The sequence below is a fragment of the Tenrec ecaudatus genome, chromosome 3 (genome assembly GCF_050624435.1).
Source record: "Tenrec ecaudatus isolate mTenEca1 chromosome 3, mTenEca1.hap1, whole genome shotgun sequence".
Taxonomy (NCBI): Eukaryota; Metazoa; Chordata; class Mammalia; order Afrosoricida; family Tenrecidae; genus Tenrec; species Tenrec ecaudatus.
Genome location: NC_134532.1, coordinates 140,804,868 through 140,829,604, shown reverse-complemented (window position 1 = coordinate 140,829,604; position 24,737 = coordinate 140,804,868). Strand labels below are relative to the sequence as shown.

At 48.0% G+C, this 24,737-nt stretch overlaps 1 protein-coding gene and 2 pseudogenes across 1 annotated transcript in view; 2 read left to right on the top strand and 1 right to left on the bottom strand.

Annotated features, from left to right (window-relative positions):
• SCD5 (stearoyl-CoA desaturase 5) overlaps nucleotides 1-24,737 on the bottom strand; it is a 197,577-nt gene that overhangs the window by 136,013 nt on the left and 36,827 nt on the right. The window lies entirely within an intron of this gene.
• On the top strand, nucleotides 58-3,487 carry LOC142443083 (spermatogenesis-associated protein 25-like; annotated as a pseudogene).
• Nucleotides 5,876-6,240, top strand: LOC142443586 (large ribosomal subunit protein eL31-like; annotated as a pseudogene).

The following is a 24,737-nucleotide window of genomic DNA, read 5'->3' as shown; positions in this document are numbered from 1 at the left end:
CACAGCTCCTTCATCTCAAGCTCAGTGAGGCGGGCTTACGTGGACCACTGGGCGAACATGGACTATTTTCACTACGATTGGGAAACACAGAAGACAGAAGAGGTCCTCGGATTTGCCTGGGGAAGTCAGAGTGGGTTTTGGCCACAGAACAGAATGGGCAAGAGGGAGGGCTGGGGGTGTGGGACGTGGGGGTGGCAGGAGTCATTGCTTAGGAAGCATGGAGGTTCTGTATATGGTGATGAGAAATGTCACAACAAACATTGGGGATGGTTCTGTGGCATTAATGGAGAATTAGTGCCCCTAAAATGTCTATGTGAAAATATGTTGAATTGGCAGATGTTGCCTGTATTTTCACAACAACAGTAAAAGAATAGGTGTGCTGAGGGGGGGTACGTGCAGCAGCCAGTTTGCTCTTCTGGGGAATACTGGCAAAGTGTAGTCCCTCAGTAAGAGGGAAGGCATGAAATCATCTTGAATCCTGTCTGAACAGGCCACTTAGAGGGGCAGGGAGCCGCCCCCCCCCCCCCCGCCCCCCAGCAAGAAGCCAGAGGTGAACCTGGTTTGCTAGTCTTAGAAAGAAATCTCAAACTACCACCTGGAGTGCAGGCTCCCTCTCCATCTGCCTGCAGGAGAGAGACTAGAGTGATGGGGCTCTCTGAACAGCCATGGCAGGGCCTAGGAAGTCAAAGAGCAACACCCACGTGGAGTGATGGCCAAGCTCAGAGAGTGGAAAGCCAATCCAGATTGTTCTTATTCAAATAAAACTGAACACCCCTGTCCCTAGCTCTGTATCCACCACTCTCTTCCTGGTGGATTCAGAAACTAGCTAAAACCCAAACCAAGTCAGACACAGTGAAGTCCATGGGACTCATGGCCACCCGGAGTGCTGCAGGGCAGAACTGCACTCCACAGCATTCCCATGGCCGTGACCTTTGAGATGATCACCAGGCCTTTCTTCTGAGTGCCTCGGAGACGATTCAAACCACCCATCTGCTGATCAGCAGCTGAATGTTTACCTCATTGGGTTACCTAGGTACTACCAAACCAATCCCACTGCCATCAGTTCCATGCGGACTCATAGCAACCTTATCTAGAATTTCCAGAATGATACATTTTTACAGGAGCCACTGGTGGGTTTGAACTATCAGCCTTGTGGTTCGCAGTCAAATGCTTGCCAATAGTGCCTGAAAGGTGCCGGGAGGAAAGAAGCATAAAGCAGAGAACACGGAGCAGCTGCCACCCACATCGCCTTCCCACTGCCGACTTGCAGCTGGTGCAGGCCCGAGGCAGGGGAGGGAAGGAGGGCCAGCAGAAGAGCCGTTTCCGAGGGTGATGCTCATCTTGGCTGGCCACTCTGCCTTCTCACGGACCTCATAGAGAATGATGGCACGGGAACCAGTTCCTAAGAGTACGTTGAAAAGACCCTCGTTCACCACGGTCACCTACAGTTTCTTGCTGCTGGGGTCTCTCTGCCCCTGCAGGGGTCAGATGCAAGAGGACGTCCTCTAAGATGACCTCACCCCAGTTGAGTTTTCACTTCCAACCAACCCACCTACTGCCACTGAGTTGATTCCAACTTATATGCTCAACCCTATAGGGTAGAGGACTACTCTGAGACTGTCATCTTACAGGGGCTGAACGTCTCCTCTGTCTCCCGTGGAGCAGTTGGCAGGCTTCCACTGTAGACCTTGATGTTGGCACCCACAACTTAACCCACAGCACCACCAGGGCTCTCTGCTCTCTTACTACGTAACACGTTTAAAGGCACAGGCAGGGGCGGGGAGTGTCATGGTTTACAACACTAGTTGTGTTGGTCAATATAGCAGTGACAATTATTTTGTCTATCCACCATGTCTCCTGAATGCACTTTTCAAAAAGCCTAAGAAGTTCTCCTTACACACTGCTTGCCTCACTTGTGCTTGTCTTTGCCTGTTCCCGTTCACACGAGCTCTCCATCCCACCCCAGCCACGCTGTAGGACAAAGAACAGCCGGAGGGTTTCCAAGCCTGTGATGTCATGACGACCAGCTTGTCACCAAGCCTGTGATGTCATGACAACCAGCTTGTCACCAAACCTATGATGTCATGACAACCAGCTTGTCACCAAGCCTGTGATGTCATGACAACCAGGTTGTCACCAAGCCTGTGATGTCATGACAACCAGCTTGTCAAAAAGCCTGTGATGTCATGACGACCAGCTTGTCAACAAGCCTGTGATGTCATGACGACCAGCTTGCCACGTCTTTCTTGTCAGAGCAGCTAGTGGCTTTGTCCCATCACGTGATCACATTTACCCAGGGCCAGAAATCAAGGGGCATATTGCATGGGGCAAATCTGCTGCGCAGACTTCTTTGAAATGTCATTGAGCAAGGATGTCACTTGGGGGACTAAGGGGCACTTGCTTGATCCCAGCTGTAGGATTTCAATGCCTGCTACGCATGTGCAAGAAAACCAAGCAGCATGGATGCACGCGAATTCGGGTGTGGGTGAAGAATGTTGACCGCCCCACGGACTGCATAAATCTCGGGATTTATGTTCCAAGAAGGTGCTTGGAAGCGAGAATAGGGACTCCGTCTCCACACTTTGGACGGGTTCTCAGGAGAGACCAGTCCCTGCGGAAGCACACCGGGCTTGGGAAAGTGGACGGGCAATGAGAAAGGACGAAGACCTTCAGGGAGACAGAGGATGTCACCACGGGCTCCAACAGAGCACTAACTATGAGGATGGCGCAAGACCACGCTGCGCTGCCCCGTTAAGGGTGGGGCTGCGAAGCCAGGTCTGACTTGATGGCACTTCAACAACAACAGGAAGTCCCTAGATGTTCACTATCCAGGACACAGCTACCAAGGCTATAACTGTGTAAACAGACCACGTGGAGGATCTCACTTGAGCCCCACAAGGCAGGGCCATGAGCCACGCTTCGCAGATGAGCCCATCCAAGTGACTTGCCCAAGCTGGGGCTGCTTCTCCTGGCTCCTTGCTTGGTGTCTACAGCCCTGCAGACCCAGTGGTGGTGGCCCCTGGTAGGCTAAGCCCACTGAGCTAGAAAGCTGAGCAGTTGGCACCTGCTGCCCAATCCTGGGGCCCAGCCTTGGCCGTACCAGAGCCAGGGGCTGTCCTGGAGATACTAGCTGGGAGCCACTGTGGCAGAAGGACTACAGCCGATACTGCCACAAAAATCCCTCCCATGAGGCAGCCGGAGCGCACAGGTGAGGAGAATGCTCCAGAGGCCAAGTGCCCCAGCTGGGTGCCCCCAGCCAGCCCGGGTTCTGCTGCTGTGCCGGCTGTCACCAGGAGTCCTGCAGGGGCCCTCTGAGGCAGGAGGGAAGGAGGTCGGCTCTCAACCCAGCTGCATACTAACCTTGGCCATGATGATTGCTGGCATCCCCACAGTGCCTGTCCCAGGCTTTCAGGAAGAGGACCTGATCTGGGCGGCTCAGGCATTCATGACAGCCCATCCAGGGCCTGAGGGAGTCGTGGGTCAGTAGCAGGGAGCAGGTGTTCACCCACATGCCCACCATGCAGTTCCCTGTAGTGAGCTGGGCGGGACGGGGCACACCCTGGTGGTGGGGGGGGGGGGTGCTACCTGCTTGTAGCTGGAAAAAATAGCACCAGACATGCAGGGTGAAATACATAAATATATAAATAAAGTTGTAAATAAGTTCTTAAAAGCTGGGTGAGCTTTGCCCCTAGGGCCATGGGAAGAGGTCAAGTACAGGCTCCGTAGGCTTCAGACAGTCTGCCTTCATCATTTGGAATGCAAGGCTTCGTCCTGGCTCCCGGCCTAGGAGCTTTCAAAGACCCAACTAGGTAGGTGACTTTTTGAATTTCAGGGAAGTTGAAATCTAATAGAGGAGGTGGGTTGGCAGAACCTAAGTCTGAAGTTCCAGCAGGCAAATCTTTATAAATAAAAGATGCAATCAATTATTTAGCATAACCAAACAAGCTTGAAGAATGGAGGTATATCACTTGCTAGTTCTTGTGAGTTTAATGCATAATCATAGGGATGCATAATGCATGGAGACATGGCCCCCACTGGATCTCCTCTTAGGAGAAAGACTGGCTGGCATGAAAGGGAAAGGGACTGCATTTCAATCAATTATTTGCAGGCGATGTGTTGCATTTATTCATACAGCATAATAAAGCTGATGTGGGCAAGTAGCATCAATTTCCTTTCTGTGGAAAGATCCGTGAACCCATGAGGAAACACATTCGAACAGGCGTGCTGACCTCTCTTCTGACTGAGGATTGCTAAACGCCCTCCAGGTTAAGGCACGTTCCCACACACCTTCGTGTTGGGAATTACCCGTCCAGGAAGTCATTTGGCAGGCTGTCCTACGAAATACATCACAGGGCCGACCTTGAAGACTTGGTCAAGGTCCAGGGCCTGGCTCTCTCTCTCTGTCTCACTGACGCCAAAATCTGATCCCAAGGCTCCATTTCCCAAAGTTTTCAAGGACCCATCTGGAAGCAGATGTTCATGATCCTTCCCCACAGTCTAAGCCAGAGAGGTGGTTTGCTATGTACTGGGACAGTCAGAGCAAGGCATTCTTTCCCTGCAGGCAGACCATGATGGGAGGCCACATCCTAACCAGCAGAACAGGACAGCCATGCCAATGAACATTAGAACAGGACAGCCATGCCAATGAAATATCTTGAGCACCAGCCTAAAGCAGCCAATGTCCACCTGACACGAGAAGGTCTAGCCTGGAGGTTCTCAAACTGGATGGTACCTGCTATAGACTGAATTGCACCCTCCCCCTCTGCCCCCACCGAAAATATGTGCGATCAATTCTAACCCCTATGGTTATCATCCCCCTTGGGAATGGGGTGTTCTTGGTTATATTGATGATGCAGCATCCCCCCACGGGGAGTTTTGATAAAGCAAACGGAGCATGCGAGTAGACAGACACCGCGCCAAGGACCATGAAAAGGGACAAAGGCTTTCCCCTACAGGGGACCCACAGAGCGAGAAGCTTCCTCCTGAGCCAGCTCCCTGAATACAGACTGACGGCTGCCTAAACCATGAGGCAATGCATTTCCATTTATGGTATTTCTGTTACAGCAGCACCAGGTCACAAAGACGGTTGCCATTAAAGAATTGTGAAATCATGCAGTGCAACACACCCAGACACCATGTGAAAAAAAACAAATAAGACAAGGAGTAGAATGTGTCCGGCAGTATCACGTAAAGCCCGGACACCAAATGTAGGTGAAACCAGCTTTGCCAACAAGTTGACTCCATCATGGCGGCCCCATGTGTGCCAGGTAGAAATGTGCTCCATGAAGTTTCCAATGGCTGACTCTTTGGAAGCAGGTGACAAAGCTTCTCTTCTGAGGTGCCTGAGTGGACTTGAGCCTTCAGCCTTTCAGTTGGCAGTGAACTTGTTGACCATTGGTACCTTAGGGACTCCAAATCCAGCCTATGGAGGGCCACATCCTAGCTTTGTCAACGACCAGCCAGGTAGAGTTGGCCTGCTAAGCACAACATCAGCAGTTTAAATCCACCAGCATCTCCAAAGGGGAAAGAGGAGGCTTTCTACTCCCATAAAGAGGTGCAGTCTCAGAGACCACAGGGGCAGTGCTACGCTCTGATAGGGTAGTTGTGAGTTGGAATCAATTCAATGGCAATGAGTTTGAGCGTGAGTCTGAACCCTGGGCGAGTGACTGAATCTCCCTGTGTGTTCCACTTCTTTGTTTTCCAAATAGGTACAATCATAGTGCCTACCTCATCATGAGGAGCGTTGGTGGTGTAGTGGATGGGCTGCTAACTGCAAGGTCAGCAGTTCAAAACCACCAGCCACTCCTCAGGAGGAAGACGGGGCTTTCTACTCCTATAAAAAATTCATCTCGCTTTCCAGCCTAGAGCCAGCACTATGGCTCCCACAAAGAAGGGCGGTGAGAAGAATAAGGGCCATTCGGCCATCAACGAGGTCGTGACCAGAGAACACACCATCAACATCCATGGCATAGGCTTCAAGAAGCATGCCCCTCGGGCACTCAAGGAGATTCAGAAGTTTGCCATGAAGGAGAGGGGAACACCAGATGCAGGAATTGACACCAGGCTCCACAAAGCTATCTTGGCCAAAGGAATCAGGAACGTCCCACACTGTATCCGTGTGCAGTTGTCCAGGTAACGTAATGAGGATGAAGAGGTCCCAAACAAGCTCTGCACACTGGTTACCTACAGGCCTGTCACCACTTTCAAAAACCACAGACAGCCACTGTGGATGAAAACTAGTGGCTGATTATGCAAAAAAAAAATTAGTCTCAGAAACCCAGAGGGGCAGTTTACCCTGTCCTATAGAGTCACCATGAGTCAGAATCGACTCAATGAGTTGGTTGGTTTACCTCACAGAGTTATTGTGAAAATCAAATTACATACAACTATATGTACTTTGGACATGCTATCAGGAGAGACCAGTCCCTGGGGAAGGACATCCTGCTTGGTGAAGCAGATGGGCAGCGAAAGAGAGGAAGGGCTTCCATAAGATGGATTGGCACAGAGGCTGCAACAATGAGCTCAGACACAACAATTTGTGAGGGTGGCACAGAACGGGGCAGCATGTCCTTCTGTTGTCCACAGGGTCGCTATGAGTCGGAACTGACTCCATGACAACTAACAACAGCACAAACTGCACAGGATAGTGCCTGGCCCATAATAAGCGCCATGAGCGTTTTCATTATCATTAAGAATCGCTGTATGTAAGTATTGCCCATGGCCCAAAAGACTAGAATTGAAATCCCATGACAACTTGAACCAAGACATGCTGAGCAACTCATGAGAGAAATTGGGGGCCTGGATGGTTTCTGCTATCTTTGGAATTTAAAATGATAACAGCAACATCCAATTGCAGGAAAGTAAAATCCAAGACAGTGTCCAAAGCACGCCCCTGATGATGGGGCCAGCGTTCTCCTCAGCTGAGGTGTGTGCTCCGCAGTGGGTGAAGATGAAAGAGCTTTCATGTGGAGACGAGATGCTGCCAACACTTCTCTCCTAAAGATAATTCTCCTTCTCTGATGTGGAATTGTGCTTTTCCATGCTTTTTGTCTTTCATCTGAGACCACAATGATCCACTAGCATGGATAATCAGGTTTAAATGTAAACTTGAACTTCCTCTCTTCAGATAAGTCAGGTTCTCGCCTGCTATTTGAAGTGTGTCATTGGTACCAGCTGGTTCTTCCACCCTGAACCACAAGCCCTTCCTGCATCTTGTGTCCCCAGCAACCTGCATGTGTACAAGATGACTGACAAGTAAAGGCAGGACACTAAAATATGTTGTCAAGACATTTGAATTGGATATGATAAAGTGGGGGGAAAGTAAGAGTTAACAATATTTATGCTGAAGTAAGAATAATTATTCTATTTCTCATAAGCTGAGCTGTTTGCTTTACTGGGGTCGGGGGTACATTGCAATGGTGCTGGAGGTGTGCCACCGGGATTCCGAATAGTAGCACGGCATCCTGGTAAACAGGTTTCAGCAAGTCTTCTACACGAAGATTAGAAAGGAAGGGCTGGAGATCTAATTCCCCAAAACACATGAGTGTGGGGAAACAAATCTACATGCATATATTTATAGGTTTAGTATTAAGGCAGCAGATGGACACTGGGCCTCCACTCAAGCACTTCCTCAATGCAAGAACATGTTGTTCTATTAAATTGGCATTCCAGGATACACACCTTCCAGACATGATTGCTGAAGAAAAATGGGTGCATAAGCAAATGTGGGGAAGAAAGCTGATGGTGCCCGGCTATCAAAAGATATAGCATTTGGGGTCTTAAAGGCTTGAAGATAAACAAGCAGCCATCTAGCTGAGAAGCAACAAAGCCCACATGGAAAAAGCACACCAGCCTGTGTGACCACGAGCTGTCGAAGGGATCAGGTAACAAGCACCAAAGAACTAAAAATCATATCATTGTAAATGTGGGTGAGTGCAGAGTGGAGACTCAAAGCCCATTGGTAGCCAACCGGTCACCCCCTTACTGAAGGGTTGTGGGGAGAAGATGAGCCAGTCAGGGTAGCAACGATTTTCCTCTAGTTCCTCCCCCATCCCCCACCTCCACTATTATGATCCCAATTCTACCTTACAAATCTGGCTAGACCAGAGGATGTACATTGGTACAGATAGGAACTGGAAACACAGGGAATCCAGGACAAGTAGTGAGAGTGGTGATGCCTGGAGGGTGGAGATGAATGTGGGGCAGGAAGGGGCAACCAATTACAAGAATCTATGTATAGCCTCCTCCCTGGGAGATGGACAGCAGAGAAGAGGGTGGGGGGGGGAGACATTGGATAGTGTAACATGACAAAATAATAATTTATGAATGATGAAGGGTTCATGAAGGAGGGGAGAGGGAGGAGGGAGGGGGAAATGAGCAGCAGATATTAAGGGCTCAAGTAGAAGGCAAATGTTTTGAGAATGATGATGGCAACAAATGTACATATGTGCTTGACACAATGGATGGATGGATGGATTGTTATAAGACTGGTTTGAGCCCCTGATAAAATGATTTTAAAACAAAAAACCCTAAGAATCACAATAGAACACCATCTGAAAGTGGGCTGGAAGGTGAGCCAATGACAGTAGACCAGCGACTGTGACAGTAGACCAGTCACTCCATGGCCACTAAGCACCCTTTTCACGGTGATGCGGAAAGACAGATGGGACAACAGACGAGAGAGCAAACCTGCCCTTGAGAAAGGAAGAGGCTGCCTGAGCCTCACAGCTCAGAAATCCTGGGGGCAAGGCTCAAGCCTCAGACTCCCTGGCGGCTGACGTGCTGCTCCGGGAATTTGAAATGAGGCCCCTTGACTCTAAACAACAGCTCCACTAGTGACTGCCTACCCAATTTTCTCAAAAGATCACTTGGTTTCTTTAACATCAAACCTGGGGTGTGTAAAGACCGTACTGTGAAAATTCCATGAGCGTTAGTATCGTGGTGGGGACGTAAGAAATGTTTCCATTTACACACCAGCTATCGTCATTACTCTGCCGGTTCTTGCAAGGCTTCCACACCATGTTCAGAGGGATTGCCAGCGGTCTTCAACGCCCTCTCTCCAGGGAGGCATCCTTCCCGTGGCAGTTTGTTCCTGCCACTGGCATCGACAGAGAAGAAGACACCGCAGCAAGCCAGTGCTTAGAGCAGCCGGGTACAACAAGGGACCCCAGACCCATCTGGAAGGTCTCCACTCGGGCCTTTGGAACGTGGGGGACAGAAAGGAAGCTTCTGTTTGCGACCACAGCTCGTCTCCAAAGGATGCATCCAATAAACTGTGGGAGGCAGGAAGATTCTACTAGAGGAAAATGGCTTTCATGGGGATCTGAGCGACAGCATTTGCTCGTGTGGCTGTGTGAAGAGGCAGCCCCACAGAGTGGCAAAGGATTTGGGGGTGGGAGATAGTTAATCAGATACTTGAGCCCATTTTAACCGTAAAGAGAAGGATTTAATTTCCAGAGTCAGGATCTAGACAGAGTCAAGCCAGGTGAAGGGAAAGACAAAAAGGGCCCACCCACTCACCCACTGCCCTGAGACCAGAGGGACGACACGTGCCTGTGGGAGAAGGACCAGGCTCAGGTCTACAGGTGTTTTTGACTCTGAGCAAACACAGGGGCATGAGGAGGGAGCACAAAGCACAACACCTACTTTGTCATTACCAGCAACTAACTCACTCTCTCTCTCTCTCTCTCTCTCTCTCTCTCTTTCACATCAGCAAGATCATAGATTCCCAGACTATTTTGGCCTTTTCAGAAAAAATATTACTTAGCACCCTCCAACAATAAAAACTTTTGGACCAAGCCCCCCATCCAAGATCCAGTGTAGGTATCTGCAGGCAGCCTCCCTGAATAGTCTTCATGCTCAGGGGGGTGATGGTGTCCACTTCCGGGAACAGAACAAGTGCTCAAATTATGAGAAAGGTTGTAATTATTCTTACTTCAGCTGGATGACGACATCAAATCCGGCTGTGCTTTTCTCTACCTACCACACCAAGGATGGCAGGATTTACATTTAAGTTTCAATAATCCACAAACAATGACATTTCTTCTCTACGAGACCTGCTGTGTTAAGAAAGCACACCAATACAGTAAGCCCTGAGGTACGTGGGGGGAATACAGTGCAGAGCATCTTCATTCCTCAGGCAAGATGGAATTAAGGAACACGGCATTTCTTCCACACGGGCCACAAACACCTCTGAGATCTGAGAAACGAGACAAGGGGATTCACAGAGACCAGGGAACTGAAGAAACAAAATGGAGGAAACCAAGAATTCAAATTCACTGAACTTTCCACTAGATTGGCTGGGTGCGTGGCAGTGGCCCTGTGCTCCGAGGACAACAAGACTGAGTGAAAAGAGGGCAGAAGAGGGAGAGCACTGACTTCCAACATTATTATTACTGACTCGTTATCTTGAAGGCACCACTGAGGGACATGAACGCACCGTCCTTGTCATCAAGAGGTGTGCAGTCTAGGTGAGAAAGCAAAATAGGAACACTCAGAAACGCAAATGACCCAATAAGTTGGGCCCAATAGATCATGCTTCATTCTCAGAAATCACTTAGTGTCTCAAGTTCCAAACACATACCTTGATGGGTAGGGGCCACAGAGTAATGCTAAACCCAGAACAATTATCCCAAATGAAAACGCCATGTAACTTCACTCTAAACCAGTCAACCATACCACAGACTCATATTTACAGGAGAGCTGTGATGGCAAAGAAAGAATCACTGCCTCCTTGACATATCAATGTTTGGCAGAGGATATTTCCACATACATTTTTGCAAGGTTTCTACATGCATTCGTGCTATAAAGCATATAGTACAGCGGCAATGCCATAACCAAGCAGTGTGTGGGATGAGTCGCTGGGCTTGGAGGCTTAGGCTCACGGCCTTAGAGGACAGCAGTTGGCATAACAGTTCACAAAGACAATGTTCTATACCCTCGTGTGGTGAGTCATGATGGGAATCAAAAGCTAGAAAGAGCCATCTAATAACACAATTATTGCTCTCTCCCTGTCCCAAGGAAAGAAAGCGAAGGAAATCAAAGTCTCAAGGATGCAATTAGGCTAATTAGGATCAATGGACCATGTGAACACTACCTCCACCACCCTGAGACCAGAAGAACGAGATGGTGCCCAGCTGCCACTACCAACGTCTCTGTTCAGGACCACAGAAGATCCTGGGCAGAAGGATAAGAGGGGCGGAATGTCAAGCAAAATTCAAAACCATGAAAAGATCTGACTTAGTGGTCTGCCAGAGTCTGGTGGAACACCTGAGACTGCAGGTTTAGATGCCCTTCAAGCCTGGAACTGAAAATCCCCCAGGGATCACCTGGTAACCAAACAGATAAGTCTATAACATGAACAATAACATTATGAGGAATGCACTCCCTTAGAGTTTTCAGCCATTCAAGACCAATGTTGTGGCATCAACTAAGTCCACATGGAGGAAGCAAACTAGCTGTGTGATCAAAGGATTGTAAACAATAAACTCTGAATCTGAAGAGGGAATGGTATCAGAGTTTAAGTTGTGAACACCTGGTTTGCAGAAAGCTGTGTATGACAGTGGAAACTTAAAATCCATTAGTAGGATCCACACATGGATTGAGCCTCCAGTGAATTCCCTCTGATCATAGTTGAGGGATGTGAATAGACTTGTTAGACAGGGAGCATCACAAAGTCGATTATGGCAGACATGGGTTAAAATGTTAATATCTTACCATTTGATCTCCCTTTTGACCAATTTTTAAGTTATTTGAATTTTTTTTTTAAGTGAAGGGGTAATAGATGTGGATTAAGCCTCTGGTGAATCCTCTCTGGCAACAGATCAGGGACATGAACAGCCTTGCTATCGTGCATTATGTATTGGAAACTGGAGTCTTGCAGATAAAGTTAGGTTAAAATTTAGCAACTTATCATTTGATCTCCCTGATGTCTCATTTAAGACTTGTTCTAGTTTTTAATATTTTCTGCTTTCCGATGGAAGGTTTTTATCTGTTTTATTTTTGTTTGTTTTGTTTTTAATGTTTTTCTGTAGATGAAATCCAGTGTGGGTACATCATAGCGGCAGAACTGGGTTCATTTGACTTGGGGGTGTAGCAGGGGAGGCTGGGGGGAAATAGGGAGCCAATAACAATGAGGACAAGAAGGAAGAAGTGCTCCAACACTGACTGTGGTGATGACTGCACAACTCTCTCTGATGCGGTTAAACTATTGAGTTGCATGATATGTGAATTATATGCCAATAAAACCACTTAAAAAATCAAATGGTATCATTTGTCCAAAACCAAAACTCAGACCGCAGTAAGGGGCAGGAAAGGACAATGGAAATGAACCCGAGGAGGAAGCAGGAAGAGGGATGTTACTCTAAAGCAAATACAACTCATATTATAAAACAAACGGTGTATATATTGTTGAATAGAAAACTAATTTGCTCTGGGTCCAAAATTTTAAAAAAAGAAAGAAAAGAATCTGCCCTAGAAGTTATTTTAAAATGAACTTATGTGATATTTAGTTTAAGTTGGTCAATTTTCAGCCTTGTGCTGACTTGGGCGCTCATCATCTGAAGTGACTAGGCTTCCAAAGCCTAAGCATATTTTACATTTCTTCAGGAAGACAGTATAAGCACAGCTTGGTGCAGCTCCACTTAGACGTGAATGTTTTTTTAATGCTACGTGGCGCTAATCATCTCCACGTGAGCAGTCCATCTCCCGAGGAAACTGCATTATCCCACAAAAAGTGACCTCTCGCAGCCCTCCGTTATGTTCAGTGCAGGAAGCCCAGAGTAACACCCAGCGGCCCATACGAGTACCGCTCATGAGCCTGGCGGTGTTCCTGGAAGGAGGGTCACGACGTGACCTGAGAGAGTTGAATGGCTTGAAATGTACCATAGATTGCGGCCTGTGGCCAGGCTTGCCCGCCATTTCAAAATAAATTAAAGCCATGTAAGAACCATTGTGAAGAAGAAGAAGGAGGAGGAGGAGGAGGAGGAGGAGGAGGAGGAGGAGGAGGAGGAGGAGGAGGAGGAGGAGGAGGAGGAGGAGAAGGAGAAGGAGAAAGAGAAAAATAAAGGAAATATTTGATGCTATTGGTGCAGCTACGTCAACAGGTGCAAAAAAAGTGCACCTTTTGCAAATTACCTTTATATCTTGTATTGAAAATACAGTTTTTATGTGGGTGCACTCTATGCCCATTGCCATCTTGTTTATTCTGACTCACAGCTGCCCTACCTAATGTTTCTGAATTGTACATCTTCACAGGAGCAGACAGCCTCATCTTTCTCCCTTGGAATGGCTGGTGGGTCTGGAACGCTGACCTGGTGGTTAGACAGCATTACCCAGGCTCCTTGGGTGCAGTAAATAATAAATGCAATGTGTAAAATACATGTGAATCAACTATTTGTGTGATCAGTGAGTCTCTGATTAGCAGTAGGCTATGAGGAGTTACGTTGGGGGTGGTCCATGGTTATCCACAGACTTTCAATGGTGGAGGCTGGAGGGAGGTGCCAGTATCCTTTACCCACATGCTGTTCAGAGTGAAGCCCAGGGCTCTGGATCAGACTTCCTACCTAGATGAAAAACCCAGCTTGACACTTATTAGTAGGTTGTTTAATGGGTGCAATAACGAACTTGCCTCATGCAGGTGTAGTGAGGTTTATAAGGACTATAAAATGGTTCATAAAGTACTCAGTTCAGTGTATGATGACACATAGCCCAAAGCCATCGAAGCTTCCTCACCCCCCACTATCATGACCCCAGTCCTGCCTTTCTCTGCAGGCCAGACCGGAGCATGTACACAGGTACAGATAAGAGATAAGAGCTCATGATACAACACACAGAATCCAGGAACAGGAACCAGGAGGGTAGGGGGAAGGTGGGAAGAGAAGGGGAGGAAAAGGAAACCATTCCCAACGATCGACACATAAACACACACACACCCTCCAGGGGGACGACAACAGAAATCATGGGGGAAGGGAGACAGCATTTGATGTAAGATATGAAAATAATAATAATTTATAATTTATCAAGGGGTCATGGGGGGAGCTGATACCAAGGACTCGATATAAAGTAAATGTTTAGAAAATAATGATGGCAAAATATGTATAAATATGCTTGATACAATTGATGTGTGGATTGTTATAAGAGCTGTAAGAGCCCCCAATAAAATGATCTTTCAATATTTTTTAAAAGCCATCTAGTTTTCTTTGTTGTATGCTCTTAGACATGTGTTCCTTCCTCCCACACCACTGACACCTTTGTGTTTCTAACTGCTTGTCCGTCTATCACCAGTCTTTAAACATCATGAGAACAGGCCTGTTTTGCTCTCTCCTCTATCGCCAGTGCTTATCAAAGAGCTATGTAATCAATGCAGAAAGCACCTAGCAAACCCACAATAAATATTGTTGAACAGATGAGCAATGAACAAAATTGAGGGAGTGCAGGGGGTTGACTGTGTAGCGATTTACTGACCTACCCCATTTCGTGGATACCTTGACGTTCGGCCTAAGTATTAGCATTGCTTTAAAGATTTTCTTTCATCCTCCACTAAACTGTTGGGTCTCACAGGACTGAAAAGTCGGACCTTTAGAACCAGTTGTGGAGGAAACGTCCCTGTATGTGTTATTTTCAAATTCAAGGCACAAAGGTTAACCAAGTTAATCCTTCTGAATCTTTTACTTTCTAAGAGAAATCAACTAGATGAGTAGTTTCTAAATCCAGTTAATAGAAAACATTTAAAACTAGCTCATTAAACCAAGTCAAACTGAAGCCTATGGCTGTCAGGTCGATCCAGGTTCATCGAGGTGAGCCCGTGAGTTACAGAGCAGGGTGGTGGCTGTACTATTTATGACCACAGATCGCCAGGCCTTGCTTCCACAGTGATGCTGGGTGGGTTCGACGTAAACCTTTAGGTGAGTGGCCTATGTGGTCAACTCTTTGTGTCACTTCAAGACCCAGCTATCGCATTGGCAAGTAATTATCATTTTTCTTGGCATCATGTTTCTTGTTCATGGGATAACCATAGAAGAGTAGGAATATATATATGTATGTAGATATGAAGAAATACTGGTGACACTGCAGTTAAGCTTTCCAAAAGGTGAGCAGTTTGAACTCACTTCCTTCAAAGGAGGATGATGTAGCAATCTGATTCTATACAGATCACACCATTAGAAATGTTATGGGGCCCGGCGTGGATTAGGGAACCAGTGGAGAGGTCCGGGAGGCTGGCCCCAGCACCATAAATTAAGTGGATTCCTGCCCCTCCCCCGAAAAGAATTTGTTCCAAAGGACGACATTGACTCTGCAGCTCCGGGAGATGAACATATCTGATCAGAGCACACGGGAGCAGATGAAGGGGCAGGAGGAGAGAGTGGAGCACAGCCTGGCCCACCAGGCCGTGAGGATGATGTTCCTGAGTAGAGCAGCCAGTCCACAGAGAGAACAACATGGCTGGCCCTACTATGAGACATGATGCCCCTCAGTGACTAAGGGCGATACAGGGGACAGCACCGGAGACACAGTGTGGGAATTGCACCTGACCTGATTCCACCACACCGAGGCAAATCACTGGGGGAGTGCAGCCTAACAGCAAGGTCCCCAGGGAATGTTGAAAGTGGACTTTGGGGCCAGGGCATGGTGTCCCAACAGACTGGACTGGAAAACACTCCTAAGGGCCAGCAAACGATCCCTGAACTAACTACAAGCTTTTCTCTTGTGAAAAAAAAAATGTTATGGGGCAGATCTACCCTGTCCTGTATCATCATTATGAGTAGAAATTGGCTTCGCGGCATCAGCTATGTAAGAGTGAGTGTGGTGTGTGTGTGTGTGTGTGTGTGTGTGTGTGTGTGTGTGTGCATGCTTGCCTTCCATGTGGGAGACTGGGATTCTACAAAGGTAAGTCAAAAAATATTGCTACTGGGTTTCTAACTCATATATGGTTTTATTTCAAACAAAGCATCTTTAAACATGTGTCTGTGATAGATCAGCTCGGTAGGGGACCTTGGGAAAATAAAAAGGTCCAACCCAAACAATGGCTTCCAAGGGGGGAAATCTACTGAGCTGGGTAAATTCCGCTCAGAAGGTATAGTAACTTTGGGGGGGCTCCACTGGACTAACAGTCATAGATTTGTCTCCCAGGACACCACATAATCACTGCTGACAGGAAGTAGGATGAAGACCGTCGAACACTTCATCGGTGAGAAAAGGGCTAGGAAATGTTGCTGAGGACTTCCTTTCCCATCACACCACTGCACTGCAGATCCTCTGAGGGGAGCACGGCTGTCCCAAGAGACTTTCATAGGGAAACCTTACCCGGGCCACAGTAGCGCCTTGATCTTGCCCCTTCACACTTCTTTTCGTCCCCTAAATCCAAAGAACATTTTCAAAGAACACAATTTGAGTCCCAGGCAGTGTTCCTTTCTCTGTGCATGAGTTGCCATGAGTTGGGAGGCATCTCAAATTATGCCAACAACAAATGTGTGTGCTGTATGTGTATCTATGCACACGCGGATGCACATGTGAATGTATAGATATGCACATATGGGCATGTGCACACACGTATACATATATACACATACCCCTGACTCGGTGCTCGGGTGGCACTGTGGGGTAAGCATGTGCTGCCAACCACAGATCAGCTGCTCCTTGGGAAAGAGAGGAAACGGGTCCCATAAAGACTGTGGCCTTGGAAACCCTATCTGGACTCTCTATGAGCTGAAATCAACTTGATGACAGTAGGTTTGGTTATTTACAGATAGATATTCACTTCAAAACGTTTGTGGGAAAATGCCATGATCTTCTCATTCCATGTTTCCACGAGCTTTCTAAATCACCCTTGCAAATGTATCTATCGTCTCTTAGGTGTCGTCACACTGGGGAAGATCTAGTCCTAGATCTATTCACTAATAAGCAGACACCACAACTCTCCTGCTGACCCTCTAACTTACCAAGCATGATGTCCATCTCCAGGGACTGGTCTCTCCTGACGACATGCCAAGGTGCATAAGCTGAAGTCTCATCATCTTGCTTCAAGGAGCATTCTGGCAGCACTGCTTCCAAGGCAGATTTGTTGTTTTTCTCTGGCAGCCAATGGTATATCCACTCTTTTTAGCCAATACTACAACGGAAAGATATCAATTCTTCTTTGGTCTTCCTTCTTCATTATCCAGCTTTCACGTGCATGTGAAGTGATGAAAAACACGTTGGCTTGGGTCTCCAAAACAAAAAGAAAATTCAGTGCCTTCTAGTTGATTCTGAGCCCCTGGGGGGCTCCCAGATGATCCCTGGTTCGCAGAACAGAAAACCTCATCTTTCTCCTATGGGGTGGCTGACTTGAGTCAATGTTCTCCAGAAAGCTGTAAATGCTCTAAACCAGTGGCCAATATATGGTGCTGTGTCTCCAATAGCCAAGATTCATGGGTCCAGGAACCAAGGGGTGGAAGCTGGAGTGGCACCACTCACTATTACTCCTAGTGATCCCCTTGCAGCATTTTTGCTTCCTGTCCCAGCAACCCTGTGTTCCTCAGGCCTGGAGGTCCTGGTCCAGAAGGAAGGAACTCTCCCACCTGGAAACACAGCATGGATTCCACTGAACTGGCAGCTGAGAATGCCCCCTGGGCACTTTGGGATCCTCATGCCTTTGGATCAAGAGATCAGGAAGTGTCATTGTACTGAGTGGTGTGATTGATCCTGATTACCAAAGAGAAATTGCACTGGTGCTACATAATGGAGGTAAAGAAGAATATGTCTGGAATCCAGGAGATCCCATAGGCCGACTTTTAGTGTTACCATGCCCTGTTATTAAAGTAAATGGTAAGTTGCAGCAACCCAATCCGGACAGGACTTATAATGACCCAGTCCCCTCAGGAGTGAAGGTCTGAGTCACCCCACCAGGCAAACAACCAAGGCCAGCTGAGGTGCTGGTCGAGAGCAAAGGTAATACAGAATGGGTAGTAGAAGAAAGTAGTTCTACCTATCAGTTATGATCAATTGCAAAAGTAGGGTTTGTGATTGTCAGTTTATCTTCTTTATGTGTGCTTATTGAATATCTTTCCTTTGTATATGATGTTAGGTATAAATGTGATTTCGTTATGTCTGGAAATTATATATGGCTAAAGAATTGTGTACAATTGTGCCAAGTTGGAAAGAAGTGGTAGGTAAGTTTATTGTGCCAACCTGGCCGATAAAAACATGTGTGTTTAATAAGGCCACAGTTTGATTGGAGAGCAAAGAGATAAATGGCTAGACAAGGCTGGCCTCTTTCTCTCTTGCTCTCTGGAGATTGGACCAATGTGCAGCTGCTTTAGCTAGTTCTCTGCCTCAACTTGTGAGCTACACTACCTGTGGGACAGCCAACCTGTGGATCCTGTCACTAGAGCTTGAGGTTCCTTTGAGACCTGCTTCGCCACACTGAGGCTGGCAGATCCTGTCATCTTGCATTGCTTGTGTTCGATATCTTATCTGGGCCTGCCTCACTAAGTTCCTGAGCTGCTGACTGTTGGTGACCCACCCTGCTGTTTGCTGCCTGTGGCTGGACTGCCTAAATTGCCTGAGGAAAGAATCAGCTGTCTGCTTCCTTGACCTTGAACCCAGCAGTCCTGGTGAGTTGAAGGACTTCCGGTATACTAACTGTTCCATGGAAGTGAGTTGAACTGAGCCCTCTGTACTGCTGTGTGGACTGATTAGCTGATATATATATATATACATATATACATATATCCTGGTTTTGTTTCTCTAGAGAACCTTGTCTAACAGTGCCCTAGCACAAAGCCAGCCTTTGAGCAAGTGCTTGGAAAGGCTTTGTTCTGTGTCCCACAGCACTCTCTACTTTTCCAGCTGGGTCCTATAATTCATTACAATGACCACACAACTCACAAACAATGCTCATAACTATGGAGTTTATTATGGGAATTAATTCATGGGAATTCGTGGTTATAGTTGTTCAGACAGGGCATATTACAAAATTTCTTTCAGCACTGCTAATAAATGCCCAAAGGGCATGCTACTCCCACTGTAAGCCTCAACCAGAAGACACTCGGCTCCAGCACCATAGTTCAGCAAACCCAGTACCCGAATTGAATGCCCAGAGGCACCGTACTCCGTGAGCCAGCCTCCTGCCCCAAAGCAGGCAGCTTTACTTGCTCTGTGGACTGGGAAATGTACTGCTAGGTCTCCTGCTCGAGCTCCTGTTGCTGCTGCTGCTCGGTCACCCCTCGGTGTCAAAGCTGTCTTCCTGAATCAAGGGGGTTCACTGTTCAGGGATCTCAGGTCCCGGAGGACACACTCGACTCCTGCCCCTTGCTGGGAGTAAGATCCCTGACCTCCTGCTTCTGAGATGACTCACGTTATAACGGGCAGGCTGACGCTCATAATCAGTCCTGTTAACAAGGATTCACAACTGAATTCTCTCAGTCTCTTCCCCCACCTTCTCTTACCCAGACACATCCGGAAAAGGTCCGTTGGTGGGCGTTAAAGAGCGCCACAGTAAGTGGTCCACTCCCCCTGCGGCATTCCCTGAATGATCTAATGCCTGGGCCAAGGAAGGGAGGAGCACATGTATTTCAGGAAGGTTTGAAAGGAACGAGGGAAGAGGAGATGAGTGTACAAGTGTATAAATTGAGGCAATGAGGAATGCTTTCTTTTTAAAACATTATGGTAAAAATATGTACCACTAAACATCTGCCGATTCAGTAATTTTTAATTCAGGGACACTGGTAATATTCATCATGTTGTACAACCGTTACAACTACGCTCTTCTAAATTATCTCACCAACAACAACAGAAACTCAGGGCCTGCTAAGCAGCGATTTCCCGTTTCTCCCGCCCTCCATGCCCGGCAAGCACCAAGCAGCTCCGGTCTGTCCACACTTGCCTATTCCTCCTGAGTGGGATCAGACAGGGTGTGCCTCTGTGGCGGACTTATTTCACGCCGCATGACGTGTTCATTCATGTGATTCACACAGGCGCACACAGCAGGAGGAAAATGTCTGCGTTATAAAACCAGGGAGCGAGAAACCCCTTTCCCCTGGTTTGCAGCACATCTTTACCAGGAAAACACTCTTCGTGCCTACACACAAGCTAAAGGAGTCCCTGAAAGGGGGCAGTCACAAGCCCCTGGATCGTGGATGTTCTCAGGAAACAGAGCCCTGGCAGCGGTCTATCCCACAGCAATAAAGGAACTCCTATTAATTCTAGGCACAGGAGAATGACACGATAAGGCCTGAAGTGTTTCATCTTAATTAATTATAATTTTATACCAGGGCAACTTGCTCCCCTTTGAGATTTGTAACTCTATGGGGATTATGAAAAGCAGAAAGCAAAATGCAAGCAACAGCTCTTTTAGGTCAACCTTGATTTTTTTTTTTTAAAAGAAAAGAAAGAAATATATCACTGTGCCGATCAGGCAGAAATTTGACACCCGAGACTGTCTGCCCCACAGCGAGGTTGGAAGGGCAGGAAGCGGGAGAAGGTGGGAGGGAGAGAGCCTCTTTCAAAGCAGCCAACTGGAATACTCTGAGCACGAAAGGCCTAATTTTACTTCACTCCTGGGTTTGAAGGACTGGACGGCCTGTGGAAACAGAAAGCTGTCACTTCTCTGCAATAAAGAAAATTATTGAATTTGACCTAAGAGCAGTGGTTCTCAACCTGAGGGTCGCGACCCCTTTGGGATCACCTGATTCATAACAGTAGCAAAATTACAGTTATGAAGTAGCAATGAAAATAATTTTATGGTGAGGAACTGTATTAAAGGGTCGCGGCATGAGGAAGGTTGAAAACCACGGACCTAGAGGATAGTTTTTACAAATAACAGAGGATAGCTTTGTAAGCATCAAAAGTTCTGTTTGACCCAAAATTGTGTATTGAAATACATTCATATTTGTCTTTCCATCTCCTCCTCCAAGGAGCCCTGGTGGGGTAGTGGGTTAGGTGTTGGGCCACTACCCACGAGGTCATCAGTTCAGAACCAGCAGCTGCCCTGTGGGAGAAACATGAGACTTTCTTCTCCTGTAAAGATTTATAACCTTGGAACCCCACAAAGGCAATTCTACTGTATCCTATAGAGTCACTGTGAGTCCGAATCCACTGGACGGCAGTGGGTTTGCTTGCTTGATTTTCACCCCCCCTCCCCCAACCTCATTCCTAGCTATAGGAAAAGCAGCCAGAAGATTCCACCGTGGCACCTGTGTTAGACAGGGTTCTCTAGAGAGACAAAACCAGATTGCTAGTAATTATATATATATAACACAAGAAATGAACTGTTAAAATATAGACAGATAGATAATACAAGAAATGAACAGCTAAATTATAAAGCAGTACAAATGGCCTGGTGCAACTCACTCCCATGAGAGAGTTGTGAGACACTGGCAGCCCTTTTAGTGTTGAGGGCCATCAGGTAGTCCTCTGTAGCGAGAGCTAGGCTATCCCAGCACAGGCAGCAAACAGCAAGGCAGGTCACCAACTGTCAGCCAGGTCACCAACTGTCAGTCCCCAGCTCCAGAGATGTCCATTCCAATCGTGTGGCCTTAAAGGGACCTCAACTTACAGCGGCACAGTCCACCGGAGAGGCGTCCCACAGGTAGTGTGCCCTTTAAGTTGAGGCATGGAACAAGCAAGGCAGCTGCACCCTGGTCTGATGATTAAAGAGCAAGAGGCAAGAAAGGCGAGGCTCACCGAGCCATTTATCTCTCCGCCCTTCCATTAATCCCACTTGTGTTTATCGGCCAGGCTGGCAAAATAAACTATCTCAGCGCCCACGACCCTGACAAAAATGCATGTGAGAAGCCAATGTGAACAGATGAAAAGACAAGACTGGGCCTGTTAATGTCCTTTAAACCCTGGGTAACGCCTGCATCTGAAGTTGACCCAGGCCTGCCAACGTCAACCACCACCAAAAGGTGATGGCCACATGGGGAGAGAGGCGAGACCAGGTTTCACAATTGCTAGGATCAGACAAGCCAGTCTACTATGAAAAGCCCCACCTGTGAGAGCATTCCTGGCTCCTTAGGGGTCACCCACCAGACAATGCAGCTCCTTCTCCAACACTGACTAGCCTGAAAAAGAAGACCTGGGAGTCAGGCCAGGATGAGGAAGCCGTTCAAAGACACCGGATGCATTCCGGTGGGCAGTGTGCAGGAAAACTTACCCCCCCCCCCCACACACACACACACACACGCTGCTCGGGCGTAAGAAGGGCAACATGGAATGAAGGTGGACACAGATAAAGGGGGAAATCAGAATGGGAGGATAACAGGAAGGAGAGGAAAAAGAAGAACCGGAGAAAATGTGTGTTGTGGGCGGGGGGGGGGGGGGGGGGGGCGGGGGGGATGTGTGGCTATTCAAGACAAATTTAAAAGCATGCCTTTCTACCTCCTGGGTTTTCCTATCAGGGGCAAAGGCCAAACTGTCTGTGAGAGAGGCCATTGCAGGGACTCGTGGCCTGGGTTCTCAGCACTGCTGCAGCAGAACCGCTGCTCGCAGATGATCTCAGCAGCAAGTCTATTTTCTCACAGGGTGGGAAGGAGCTACAGGCCTGCATTAAAGGCAGTGGCTTTAGGGACAAGCTCTGTTCACGTTGGGGAAAAGCCTGTGTCCGCTTCTGTCCATTCTTCTCAGAGCTCCTCAAAGATCTCCAAGTGGCCTGGACACCGCCCCCCCCCCCCAACGTCCTCCCTGAGCCCAATCTCTTCTTTATAGATCCCAAAGGTGAGTGTTTTAAAGACACACTCTACACAAATCGGACCCCGCTAACATGCCAAGGCTGACCCAAATGGGACTTCACCTGCTGGTATGCACCAAAACCAAACCGTTGCTTCGGCATGGTTTTTGACCCCTAGTGATTGGTGCCGTCATCAAGTCAGCTCCGACTCCTAGCGACCCTGGATGCAGCAGGACAAAACACTGCCCACCGTTGCAACCTCTGCGTTGATCCATCCAGCTGAGGGCCTTCCTCTTGTTTGCCGCCCCTTTTCACCACACATGATGCCCTTCTCCAGGATTGGTCGTTCCTGATAACATGGCCGAAGTATGTAAGATGACGTCTTGACAGCCTTGCCTGTAAGCAGCACGCTGGTTGTACTCCTCCAAGACAGGCTGGGTTGTTCTTTTGGCAGTCCACGGGCCTTTGAGTGTTCTTGACCAGCACCCTAAATCAAACGCATGGGCTCAAACATGTCATTTCACCATGTTGACTGTTACATCACTTTCCCACGAAGCAGTTGGTGGGTTCAAACTGGAAACTGCTTCATTAGCAGTTGAGACCTTACCCACTGCATCATCGGGCTCCTTCTGTGAAGACTGACGTCTTGGGAAGCTAATGTGACAGTTCTACTCAAACTTGGGCATCCCGATTGTCCTGTGAGTCAAAATCGACTTGATGCCAACGGGTGAGTGGGTAATCTGCATGGAAACTGCCTGCCCTATGTTTCTCCCATGGAGGAGCTGGTGTGTTTGAACCACTGACCTTTTGGTTAGCAGCCCCCTGCACCACCCGGGCTCCTTCTATAGGTCTAGTGGTTAAGATTCCACTGGGAAAGGGTTGGGGGGGGGGGTGTTTAATACAATTAAATCCATAACTGCTACCTATGAGAGACGGGAGGTTAGCGGTCCTTCTATTGAAATTGTGAGGAATCCCACTGGCAGGTCACGGAGCTGCCATGTGTGTGGCAGGAGGGACTGGCTGGGGATGCGCAGAGGAAGAATGACCTGCCTCAAGCTCCACTCCAGAACCCACGCGTCTTTAGAGAAGGGGCTGGAAGCTCGCCATCCACTCACTACCAGCACCAGCCCTCTTCACCCATCACAGGCTCAGTATTCCTACCGAACATTTCCATCCAGGCAGTAGTTCCATGTGGGGATACAGTCTGAAAAGGGAAATCATTCCAACTCCCCTTCTGTTCTCAGGTTCCCTCTTACATGAAGAGCGGCATTAACTGGCTCCAAGAAGCAATTTAGAAGCGGGGTTGGTGGCAATAGGGGAGGGGGGATGGAGCCAGGCCAACCCACAAGCCCGCAGCGTCTGGGAAATGAAGCTTTTATTTTTAACACTGGGATCTATGGGGCTGACCTATATTTCAGTTCTCACGTTGACAGAAATGACAAGCCTCGAAGGCTGGGTCACAGGACTGAGCAGACAGCCTTTGAACCCTTACCGAGAAGCGCAGTAGCAGTCAGACACTGCGGGAGGCGCTGTGCACCGGGGCTGGGTGAGGGGAAGCAGCACGCTGTCCCTTCAGAGCTCAGGAACTAGTCTGTGGGCAGATAAACCTTCTGGAACCACTAGAAAACGACGGCACGGGCTGCAGCCCGAAGGCTCCCGCCAAGGAGAAGGTTAGCAGGACACGCAGAGGGAAGTTGGAAAGGTAAAAGGTATGAAATGAAGAGGGGTCAGGACGGAGCCTGGGGTGAGGACTGTGGTGTTTCCAGGTTTCAGGAGTGGGCCCGCACATCAAATCCCCTTTGTCAAACTGATCAAGACAACGGTGAGATGGCACAACGCAGCCCAAGGGATGGCAGCTGAACACACCCTGTCTATTTCCACGTTTATCTAGTCACTACTCTTACGTGATCCCCTATTTTACTTCGAGTACTCACCCCTCAAGACCATTGGCCTTCTAAATCATGTTTGCCTGGCCAGCCTTAGGATGACAAGTCTTCAAATGCACAATACAATGTTAAATTTAATTTTATGCCTGGAACACTGACAGTTGGCACTGCTACATTATTTTCCTGTCAAACCTTCACATGTTAAT